Here is a 12677-nt window from a genome sequence, read left to right on the forward strand (position 1 = left end):
GATGGAACGGTCGCTGTGATGTGCAGTGGTATTTAAGGGCTTGAAGCCTAAAGGTAAGTTTGAAAAATAAGAACTCTTGGGAAGGTGATCATTCCCTGAGATTTATTTCTCCTGTTGATAGGTGTGATTGCAAATCTCTCCTCTGGACCTTCTCCCCCTGCACAGAGTGGCCAAAGTCATACAGTTGAGACAGTGACTCAATCTACAGTGCATGGAACCAGGTCCTTCTACCCAGGACCCTACAATGTCAATCACTTCCAGAAAGATAGAGTCTCAGAAAGAGTTTCTTCATTTGCCTCTTCTCTCATGATTGTTTTCCCCTGTAAAAGTTTCTGCTTCTTTCACTCGGGAGTCTCTGGAGTAGCAATTGTACTTTATCACAATGCAATACATGTTGTCATTCAAAGTTTAATCAACAATATTTTGTGTCAAAGAATAGTATGATTTTCAGGGGCTCCATTCCCTGGATAAGTTTGAGAACAGCTGTGTGATAGCTTCCTTTAATTTATTTATTCAACAGCTGTTAATTTCCTACTATGACTAGGTGGTTAGTTTTACAGGGAGTAAATACATAAATTATAAATATTCTAGTAACTCTAAAATAAAAATTCTGAAATAGCTTGGAAATACAAAGGAAGGGCTATTAAACAAGTAGGTCTAATGTGAGGTGTGATATAGTCATGGAGTTATGGCATGGTTCAAAGAGAGTTCAACTAAAGCATTGGTCCAAACCCCTGGGGATCTGGGACAGACTGGTGGGTCACATGACATCACCTCAGAGATGCTGCAGGTGGACAGTCTGGGCCGGAATGGCAGTCGCAGGGATGCGGAAGGTTTGAATTGTTCTGAGAAGAAGGAGTGACCTTGCCATTATGGCACTTGGTAGGAAAGACCAGGTAGGTAAGTTGAGGCTAGTTTAGTGTCAGATACTTCCTTTCAGTCATGTTTCTTTCCCATTTATGAGGGTCATGAAGGCCCTACTGAGGATTTGGAGGCACTTCTCATTGCTTTCAAAGACCAGGACTGGGTCCTATCTGCATGATAGAAATGGACTTGGTAGAAGTCTGGAGTATGAATCAGACAGAGAAGCAAGACCTGACATTGGAGGATATTGCAACAACCCAACAATAGATGAAGAGGGTTGAAAATTAAGCAGTGGCAGTGAGAACAGAGAGCTGGGGTTGGCTTGTCTCTTAGTATATATTTTGCTTCCTGGTAGCCACAGCTGCATTCACCACTGCTGACTATTCTTGCTAGCTTATGAAAACCATCATCAATACATGTCTTTAAATTCTCTGCTATGAACTCTGAAACATTACTGAAGACATATGGAGCTTGCATTTTTCTTAATTTATTAACTAAACATCTATTTACTGATACTTAAGAGGTGTTGGGAACAGTGTAGTAAATAAGACAGACAAGTGCATGCTCTATGCCAGTTTATATCCTCACAGGAAAGTGTAGATGAAGAACAAATAAATCATGTGCATATATTAGGTTCTATTTCTCTATGATGTATGGGCAAGCTACCAATATAACAGTCTAGATATGAATCTTTGTAGCCATAATGCAATCATTATTTCAAGAGTGCTGGGATAGTTGGATAAACATAGGAAAAAGGGAAATTCAAACTCTAAACCACACACAAAATCAGCTCCAGATGCATTTAAACCTAATTATGGAAGGAAATCAATTGTGCTTCTAAAGGATAATGAAAGAGAATATCTTTACAGTTTTAAGATAGGAAAAGATTTCTTAAATAGGGTATAAAATGACTAATATAAAGGAAAAGTCTAGTAAGTTAAATTACCTTCAAATTAAGATTTCTGTTCTTTCAAAACACCAGTAAAAGCCCTAAGATGAGCTCATATGTGGGAGATGATACTCGGTGTACCTAAGACTGACAATAGCCCTCTATGTAGGATGCACGAGGAATCCCACTCTCTCTCACAGGAGAGACAGCGTAAGTTAGGGAGCAGGCAACGGGGTGAATCCCAAGTGGAGGATGTCCCCAACTCCCGAAGAGGCTCTCAACCTACTAACAGGAGGGAAACACAAATGACAACCAGGAAGAACCCTCCATAGGACCTCCAGAATAGGAACAGTTAAAAAGACACCCCAGGCACGGAGTCAGGAGAACACCCCCGCACTGTGGGGAAGGCACATTGGTGACTGCACTATCTCTTACACCTGAATAGCACCAACGCTCTGATGCAACCAATCTCCTCTTCACCAACGTGACGCCCAATGCCTCAAGAGAACTGTCTGAGGATGTTTATCACAGCAGGTTTTCATGGTAGCCCCAGACTGGGAAAAGCCCAGGTGTCCATCAGTGTTCAAAGGAACAGACACGCTATGGTGAGTTTCTGCAGTAGAAGAGCCTGGGAAGTGGATTGAGATTGTCACAGATCAGGTGAGTTGTTCCCTGTGGGGGAGAGGGAGGAGCTAGTGTCCCTGCCTCCACCTAGGTGATGGTCACAGGGGTATGTGCAATGTGATTCAGCTGAACACTTAGGATTGCTTATTTCCTGAGTGCATGTTACAGTCATGTTATAGATTACATTTTTTTAAAAATTAAGTGATTTTCAATTTTCCAAGTGATTTGTTTTTGGAGACACCTGAAGAACTGTCAAAATGTAATTTCTGTCCTTCCCCAACTTTTTAATCTTATCTTTCACCTTGGGGTTGAGAGGGAAAGATGCAAAATTTGAATTCTTGCCCCCATTTGCATTTTTTACTTATTTTTAAATTTTATTTTTTTGATATTTAAAAAATTTTTATTGAATCTTTTTAGTAATATGTGACAGTAGAATCCATTTTGATAAAATTATACATGCATAGGTTCAGTTTTTAGATTTAATAATCATCCCAGATTTTTCCTTTCAGATAATCCTTTGTTTATTTTTTCCAACAATACCTTATAAATTACTGACAAATAAGAACCCATTTTCTCTCTTGCCCTGATATCTTCATTGCAGATCATTTCTGAACCAGCCAACTGTGGTAGAACTCATGGAAATAATGTCTCACTTACAATAAATAAGCATTTATCATTAAAGACAGCCAGACAAGCTTGTTTTATTCCCTAAAATCTGACATGATTTGTTTCTTCATACCTTCTCTGCTACAGAGCTAATTAGATACTGAAAAGTAGGAAAAAGTATTTAGCCGGACTTTCAAAGACACTTTGAGCAAACTGAATCTTTAGCTACTTTGATGGATTAACTTCATCTAGTATCAGAGGGATTAGCAGGATGAGTGTAATGGGTTGTGTCTTAAAACATTTTGTGTTGCTATAACAAAATATCTGAAAACAGGTACTTTATACAGAAAAGGGCGTTTTATACAGAAATTCATGGGTTTGGAGGTGGGGAAGTTCAAGAGCACGGTATCAACATCTGCACAGCTTCTGGTGAGCGCCTTGTGCTATGTCACTATATGATGGAGAAGTAAAAAGGGTAGCCAGCAAAGAGGAGGCTTGTATATATGAGGGAGAGAGAGGGAAGCCAACTCACTTTCTAAAGACCTACCCTGATAGTAATCAGTCTGTTCCTGGGAGACCTAAGTAATTTCTGGAGACCTCATACAGTCTCAAGAGAACTCAGTTTCTCAAAAAAGACATTAGTCCATTTCTGAGAGAAGTGCCCTGTGGCCTTCTCACTTCCCACCTGGCGGCACCTCTTAGAGGCCTCCCCACCTGTCACATTGGGTACGAAGCTTCCCGTCCATGAACCTTTAGGGAACAGAGCACACCCAGCCACAGCAGTGGGTGATTTCAAGATGGCTTAAGCAGATCTTTGATTGGAAATTAAAGTTGGAAAGCTTGAAAGGGACGGTTCCTGAGGCTAAGCTTTTCTTTTCAGGGTGCCTCTGCCTGTCACCTGAGAGTTCTTGATTTTCCAACCTCACTGGTGATGCGATGGAGACCCTGGATGTTCTTGAGGCCAAAATGCAAGGTCAGTCACAGCCCTGAAATATTTGGTGGCAGGTGGTACGTGGTGTACCTTTGCTTTCAAAGTCACTAGGAGAATGTTGCTATGTCTGGGAAGAAGATGCGAGAGATTATCTAGCCATGCCATCCTTCTTGGTTTTGCTGGCACTGCACAAAGCCAGATTTTGAGTTCTGCGAGCAGTACATTTGACAGGAGCAGGGAACCTCCAGAAATGGCAGGCAGATTCAGCTGATGCAGGAGCCTTTCACTGAGATTCTGCTTGGCCTACAGCCACTCTTCCCTCCAAATTCTAGTCTGGTTTCCCTGACCAATGTACCACCTCCCTCTGGCTTAGTCTGAACTTTCCTTTTCGCCCTCTATTTTTTTTTTTTTGGGGGGGGGGGGCGTGGGTGAGCAGTACTAGGGATTGGAACCAGGGATGCTTTACCAATGAACTAGATCCCAATCCCTTTTAATTTTTATTTCAAGACAAGTTCTCACTAAATTGTGGAGGCTGGCTTTGAACTTTCAATCCTCCTGCCTTGGCTTCCCAAGTTTCTGGGATTACAGGCATGCGCCACTGAACTTGAACCTTTTCTTTGACTCTATCTGGAGGTTCATGTCGTATAAAATTTGGACCAAAGACCCAGAGTCTCCAACTGGGAGCATTTTTGGAAATGGTGACCACTCAAGCCTTACCATGGACCTACTGAACAGAGAATTCTTTTAAACAAGATCCTCAGGTAGTCTGAATGCTAATAGCATGGAGAAGCTTGAGTTAAACTTCATATTTTTAAAATACTGTCAGTAGCTCTGAAAGATGGAGAAATCTAATGTCAGATACTTCTGAAACTTTCTGTATTTCCCTGGCTAAATAACAACATCTTAAAGTCCTTATTTTAGGAATTGGAGCTCAGAACATTATTTTAGAAATTATACTGGACCTCAGATATATTTTGCATTTAGTTTCATTTTCTGGAGTTTGCATGAGGGATTAAATGATTCTAGGTACCAAAAAAAAAAAAAAATAACCATTAGTTCAGGCTCTGCTGTGGAGAGGGATTGTAAGTTAGGTGGAGTGTAAAATTAGTTTTTATATTGCTGGTGAAGAAAGAGATTGCAAGAGAAAATAAACATGAGAGCAAAAACATTTAAATAGTGTTTCGTATTACCATAATGTAATTATTATGTTGTTTTATGCCCATAGTAACTACCCTATACAATAGGTACCTGTACTATAATTATCAACAATTTACAGGTGAGGAGATTGAGGGTCATAGTGGTTAAATACTTGTTCAATCACCCAACCAGGAAGTGTCAAATCCAGGGTTCAGATCAGAGAATCCAGGCTCAGTGTCTGTCCTTTTGGAATCACTCTAGCTGCTCTCTCTGCAGTACTTTCAGTGTGGGAATATAAACACTCTAAGCTCTAACCCAAGGAATCCCAAGAGTTGTGACCATTCTGACTTCATGGCCTTGGGATGCCCCAGGCCAGCTCAGAGGCACCGCATGCTGCAATGTCCCACTGAGCATTTCCCTGCTTTGCCCTCCGGGGCTTCTCTTTGCTCTGTGGTTGGGAGCAAAGGCAGATCATACAAGCAGGGAGTTAGTGATTCCTGAGCAGCCATCAACCAGTGGGGTTCAGGAACCAGTGGACAAGCGGCCCGTGCTCCATCTCCTCTGGTCTAGGACCAGAAGCATTCTCAGAGACCTTCTACCTACCCGAGTGAGCGCCATAAGACTCTCCGCATCCTTCGCTTATTTCTTCTCTCTCCTCTTCTTTCCTTCACTCCAGCTCTCAAGTGAACTCCTGGTCCCTGAATCCTTGTCTCAGGCTCTGCTTTGGGAACTCCAGATGCAGGGACTGGGCAGATAATGGAGATGAAGGAGGAGGACCAGTGTCACATCCACACACACAGTCGTCCACGCAGCGAACACACAGAAGTCACCCCGGTTTCGTAAGGAAGCGTGCGCTCACGCAGCTGCAGCTGTTCCATCTTGAACTAGTTTTCATTTTCCCACTTTTGATAGAGACATGAGTCCAAGAAATATCCATTCTCATGTTGACTTAAAAACACAGACATGGCCTCAGTGTCCAGCACACCCCAAGGAGCGGTGAATGCTGGAATGAGCCCGAGCACCCACACCCAAGCTAAGGAACCAAGATGGGATGGTCGTCATTGAGCACGAATGTGGGCACAGATTTGCCAGAACTTTCCATTTTAAAGAAAAGATGAAACTCATGATATTCACCTGGAATTTATGGATCTTTAAATGTTGACAAATAACTCAAATTATTTAAAAAGAAACACTTTGGGGCTAACCTATTTAAGGCTTCTAGTTTGAGAATGATGTTGTATATAATTTTTATTTCATTAAAATCTTGACATACTAATTACAAATAATTACCTTTTTTTTTTTACTCCTTAAAGCCTCTGTCTGGAAGTCCATTGACAATACTTTGTTATTTTACTTTGGTAAAAGAATAAATGGCTTATACCTAGTCATAACAACACTGTGTTTCCTCAAGTAATATCGTATATGCAGATACCTTAGTGGACCGGCTGGCCTCAGCTTTCCCCTGAGTCAGAGATTGGCAAGTCCGACTCCCTGGAGCCCAGGACACCTGCTGTGCTGAAGGAGTGCCTTGCTCTGTTGGAGAAGCCACAGGGAGACAGAGGCAGGAAGGGTTCCTTATGTAAGGGTCCGGCGGAACGTCGGAGAAAGAGACCACACAAGAGACTGGCTCCATGCAATTGGCAAAAGGGGATTTTATTGGGGATCCATTCCAGCGCCCTGGGACTCTGTGCTCACTCAAGAAGGGAGAGCAGCACAGAGCCCAGAGCAGAGGTCAAGCGGAGCTTAAGTACACTTTTTGGAGAGGGTGGGGGGCTTTGCATACATCAGAACAAATCATCATGAGGCGCGGGAAAATTGAACAACAACTTTGAGACATGATTAGCACATTCATTGGCGGGAACAGTTTGGGCAGGGGTGATTGGTCATTTCTAAGTGGGATACACATTTAAACTGATTGGTTCTGGGGCCTAGATGCTTACGTGCTGTGCTACCTAGAGCCCTTAGCTATTAAACAACCAGGGAATCAATGGAGATATTTACTGGGCAGTTCCCGCATTGTCCTAACAACTCACAGAGATTACAGATTCCAGGGTAGCTGAGGAATTTTAACAATACCTAGTCTTTACTTTTTAGCCCAGGCCTTGCCATTTAGAAGCTTTACAATGCCCAATCTTTTGCACTTTAACTCAAGCTTTTGCAGCTTGAAATCAGCTTAGAAATTTTACCTTGACACTTACAGGGTCTTTCTTTGAGGACCCAAAGCTGGTCTCTAGGAAGAGTAGTAACTGAACACAGGTCTCCTTTTGGAACTCAGGAGGCTCATCATTTCAGGTCCTGAACCCTCCACCAGTCATACAGGTGATGAGACTCAGGGCTGAGTCCTGTGTCCCCTACGTAAAGACTGAACACCTGAGAAATGCCAAGGCAAGGGTAGAGAGCAAGTTTTATTTAAAGGACAGAACAGAGACAGACTGCTCCATAGAGAAGGGGCCCCGAAGTTGCCCCTTTTATACATTTTAAATTTCCTTTGTTCTCCTCTCCTCTCCTCCCCCATCCTGCCTGTGTAACTCGTGACCAAACTGTGGGCCAAAAGTGGAGGGATCCAAGGGTGGCAATGAAGCCACCCAGGGGCACAGGCAGGAAGGGGGTGGGGGCATTCATGAACAACCCCTCTCAGGGAGGAACAATTCCCTGGAGGCAGGTGACCTTGGCAACAGGTGGAGGGAGGGAGGGCTGGAGTATTAGATGCTGTTTCCCCCACAACCAGCCCTCGTCTTCCTGACCCGATCATTTATTACGTCCACTGACTGTTCTTTAGCCCTCCGGCCTCACCACCCTGAGTCGGGCCCCCTCAGCAGACACTCCCCTGGCTCCCAGGTTCCCTCCTGGACCACTCTCTCCACCCAATCCCACAGGCACCCCTGAAACACAGAAGCCACCCAACATCACTTTCCCGTGCCTCTTGCACCCAGTCCTCCACCCAGTCCTGGAGGTCGGACCCCAGTGGGCTCTGGAATCTCGGTCTCCTCCCCACTGCAGCACCTGATACCAAGTGACCACTGTATTTTGTCAGAGAATTTTGCACCTTCCTCTGGCCCAGTTCCACTCTGTTCCTCACAAAACAAAGTGGTTTTTAAAAATGCAATGTCTCCCCCATGACCAGGCCCCTCTCCCGCCTCCCTGCCCACCACTCTTCCTGCACACCCAAGTTCCCCCCACACTGGCCTCTTCTCACTTCCTGGAGGTTATGGCGCCCCCTGCTGTTGGTCCTCCCCTATGCACGAATCACCTCTCTTCCACCCTCAGCTGGGGGAACTCTTCCTCAGCCCTTCAAGAATCAACTCAAACTCCTTTCCTCAGGGCAGGTTCCTAACCCACACCAGGCCAGGTCTCCGCTGATAATGATGTTCTTAGTGTGACAATGACTGTATTAATAATAACTAAAGTTTAGTGACCACCAGTGAGGGATTGGCTCTCTTCTAAACACTTGCTATTTTTCTATTTAATCTTTGCAACAACTTTTTGGTATATTAGTATTCTGATTTTACAGATGAGGAAACCAAGGCCAAGAGCTTAACTCCCTTATCTGAGAATACATAGCAACCTTTTATGCTCTCTTATTGTACCATGAGCTGTTCTTTGTAGCTCCTCCATGTTTATAAATACACATTTACTTTTGTAAACTTTAAAACATTAATGTTGGTCTTCTCACTGGACCTTATGGGGCTTCCTGGTGTGTGCAGGTGTGTTTGAGTACCACTAAATTGCATGTACATCCTGTCTGAAGTGTAGGAAGTGCCCACTAATGCAATACTTGAAGAGATTTTTTTTTTTTTTTTAAACTCAAATGACTCTGTGAAATGTCCTGCAAAAAAACTCCTTGGACCTAACTTGGTACTGGTTATTTCTGAAGGAAGCCATCATAAAACAAGGGAAAAAAAACCACAAAACCAAAAAACAAAGAGCCTAGAGGTAGAGGTACCTAGGAGGTTACAGTGTTTCTGAAGAGCCATGTTCCTTACATTTATCAATTTTAAGAGTCACTCAGGGTGAAAGACAAGTGCACTGGGCAATAGTGATTTGTCCCCAGAAAACTGGAGGTCTTTGCTCTAGTTTTAGTGAGAATATCCTAGAAATAAATCCTAATTCACTAGGTTTGGGTCATGAATTTACCCCTGGACCAATCACTTTGGCCCAGGGCAGGTGACTGCCCTGATTAGCGAAGCCTGGTTGTGCCCACCCTTATACCAAGGGCAGTGCTTTTTGTTGCCTGCTTTGAGGAAGCTGATAGGAGCAGAAGCACCCAGACAACCAAGCATGACAGCTACCACATAGTCTCAGCGGCAGGACTGGCCTTGTGGTAAGAAAGTTGTGCTCATGCTGAGTGCTCAATGCTACCTGATATCTTTCTGATCACGCTTTGGCTTCTCAAGTGACTGTCTGCAGCAGTGTAAGACATTGCTTATGCTATTTATCGGTAAGTGTGTTTCTTAGTGTAGATTAATAAACTGGCATTCTGATTTGCATTCTAGTCCTGTGATCTTGGTCAAAGATCTCTGTCCTTGGGGGTAGAGTCTCTTCTCAGAGTGCTTACAGTTCTGGCCTTCCTGCCCTACCTGAACCATGATGCATTCCCCCATGGGGGTATCAGATCAGGCGGTTAAGGAACAGCAGCTCCATGACACCATGACCTCACCTCACTACTTCCACTTGACCTTTAATGCCCGGTAGATGTAAGAATTAGGCAGGAATTACAAATGTGTCCCAAACACTCCCGGTACAGATGTTATCTGGAGCTGGTCTCAGAGTTTTGAAAATTCTTTTAAGTGCCTGCTTGCTGGCCGCCCTCTTCATCCCCCTGCCTGGATAACTCCCTGGGGGACTGAGGGAGTGACCATGCCTGTCTCACCCATGGCCGTGTCCCCAGTGCTGGGCCCAGTGGGTGCACAGATACAGAAGATCACTGGCTGTTTGTTTCATGAATCAGTGAACCATTGACGTTTTCAGTTCAGCTTTTCTTTTTAACACCATCCCATTCCACCCAGGCAGCAGTCATTTTAAAACTTCAAATTTCTTAGATTCCAGGTGTGCATTCCTTCTACACATTAGTGCCGTGTCTCAGGACTGAGAAGGTCCTGAAAGGGAATACCCTCTGGTCCTTGTGTTGTGCTGCTGGGCCTTGGCAGGGCCCTGTTGATCATTCCATAGCCTTGGCAGAACCTTTTCTATCCTTCTAAAAGCTAGTCCGATGGCGGAATTACCTGGCTTTCTTGAAGACTTTTTTTGTTGTCAGGCTTCCCTTTTGAAAGCAAAGGGTTCATTAAAAGTGGATGCAGAGCACGCAGCTTCCTGTTGTGGAACCGTGGGGCCTAGCAAACTCAGCGGTGAAGGTAAGGGGGCTTTCAGGCCACTGCACTGACACACCCTGACGCCCTGCTGAAGTCCCAAGTACATCCGTGGGTCACACAAATGAGTGGAAAAATACCGTTCAATTGTAACAGTGACATTTCTTTTGCTAGGCCATTTTTTTTGCTTGTTTTTTTTTTTCTTTACAGATAAAGAAAACTGGAAGAACCCTTCTTTAAAGGGCCCAACAAATGGTTTGAAGGATGGACCACACCTGCAACAGGGAAGAAATCATTCTCTTAAAATGCCCCATTAGCTTCCTTCAATTTTGAACAGAATCAACAACAGAGCAAAACCAGTGTCCAAGTGTTATGGTCCATTCCAAAATGAATTCCAAGGAACAGCACATTGGAATTCTTCAAGAGCTACATAAACACACAATTGGAATTTTTAAAATATAGACTTAAGATTCTTTATTTGAATATTGAAATATTTAAATAGTTCTTCCGTGTAAGATGTTTTAAATATGAATTCACTGGAAGCTAAAATTCAGTGTTTTATTTTTTTTAGACTAATGGGCTCATATTTTTCTGAGTAGGAATAACTTATAATGCTTCTCCTGACCATTTGGTATCCTGAGACTCCAAGGCAGGTGTGAATGACCTGAACATTCACAAATACTTGTGTTTCTTGAATAGGGATTTTCTTTCTGCCATATTACTGAAAGAATATATGTCATTTAATTAGGAGTTAAAACTGCAAGAATTCTTTCACTTCTTGAATATTAGTCTGGATTTCAATTTTTTTGTGTGTGTTAAAGAAAAGAGAATAGTGTTTTCACTAATTGGCTTTGTAAGTGAATGCCACAAATTTGAACCAGTGAAATTAATTTATCTAATAAGATACCTCTTTTTTTAATGTACCTGAGTATGTTTTTAAAAAGAGTGCTATTGATAAAATATATTCTGAAGACCACTTGATTACTTTATCTCTAATTTTTTTTTTAAGTTCTAAAATAATTTGGTTCTATATGTCTAAAATCATGAAATGAGATAATGATTACTTGATTTCATTCTAAGCTACCCCTGGGCTAGAATATTTTTTTTGTTTTTGTTTTAGTTATCTATTGTTAGGTATCTCAAAAATTAGTGATTTACTTAAGTGAAATTTGTGTGGGATGCTTGTATTGACAGAATGGGGTCTTTCTGCCGCTCCCACCTGGGCTCACTTACGAAGCTCCGTTCAGCTGGTGGAACCTCTGTGAACTGAGCTCAGCTGAACCCTCTTTCTTTTTTAAAAATATCATGTCAGTGTCAAGTGTTGTTCCAAGAGAACCAATTCTGTTAGGGCTGAGATGTGAGGTGTCCCTCAAAAGCTCACATGTGAGAAAATGCAAGAAAGTTTAGGGGGGAAATGTTTGGGTTTGAGTACCTTAACCTACTTGGTGCCTTCTTCCACTTGAATGGATTAACTGGGTGGCAACTGTAGGTAGGTAGGGTGTGGAGACAAGGCACTGGGGTGTGCCTTTGGGGTTGATATTTTGTCCTGGTGAGCAAGAGCTCTCTGGTTGCCTGGTTGCTACACGGATTCTCTACAACCTTCTCCCATGATATTCTGCCTCACCTTGGGCCCAGAGCAATGCAGTCAGCCATCCATGAACTGAGACTTCTGAACTATGAGCCTCAAACTTTTCCTCCTCTCCATTGTTCTTGTTAGGTCTTTGGGTCACAGCAGTGAGGAAACAGACTAAGACAAGCCCCTAAGTTCAAATCTTATCAAGTTCCCATTGGTGTTATCGATGTTTCATGGTCCACAGCAAATCACATAACCAGTGTCAATGTGGAATGGGAGTCCATAAATATGTAATTTGCTGTGTGCTATTACTGTGATAATTTACTACAGTTTTCTAGCCAACAGAAATTATAAAAGACTCTGCTAAACTTTACGTAATTTGAAAACAAGGATCTTAGACGGCAAAGCGGGAGAGAGAACTGTAACGGCCCTAGTGAATGAGAACTTCCTCTGTTGACATTTCTTTATAGCATGATGCTGAATGCTTCCTGGCTGAGTCGGGCTGCTATAACAAAATACCGCATACTGGGTGGCATGCAAACATCAGAAATTTATTTTTACAAGTTCTGGAGGTTGGGAAGTCTAAGATCAAGGCTCTAGCAGATTCAGTGTCCGATGGACCTGCTTTCTGACTCATAGATGTCTCCAGGCTGTGTCCTCAAAGAGTGGAAGGGGCAAACCACCTTTCTGAAGTCTCTTCTAGAAGGAGCCTAATGAAAATCATGTGGGTGGGGGCCTCATGACCAC

Source organism: Urocitellus parryii, chromosome 1 (genome assembly GCF_045843805.1).
Source record: "Urocitellus parryii isolate mUroPar1 chromosome 1, mUroPar1.hap1, whole genome shotgun sequence".
Classification (NCBI taxonomy): Eukaryota; Metazoa; Chordata; class Mammalia; order Rodentia; family Sciuridae; genus Urocitellus; species Urocitellus parryii.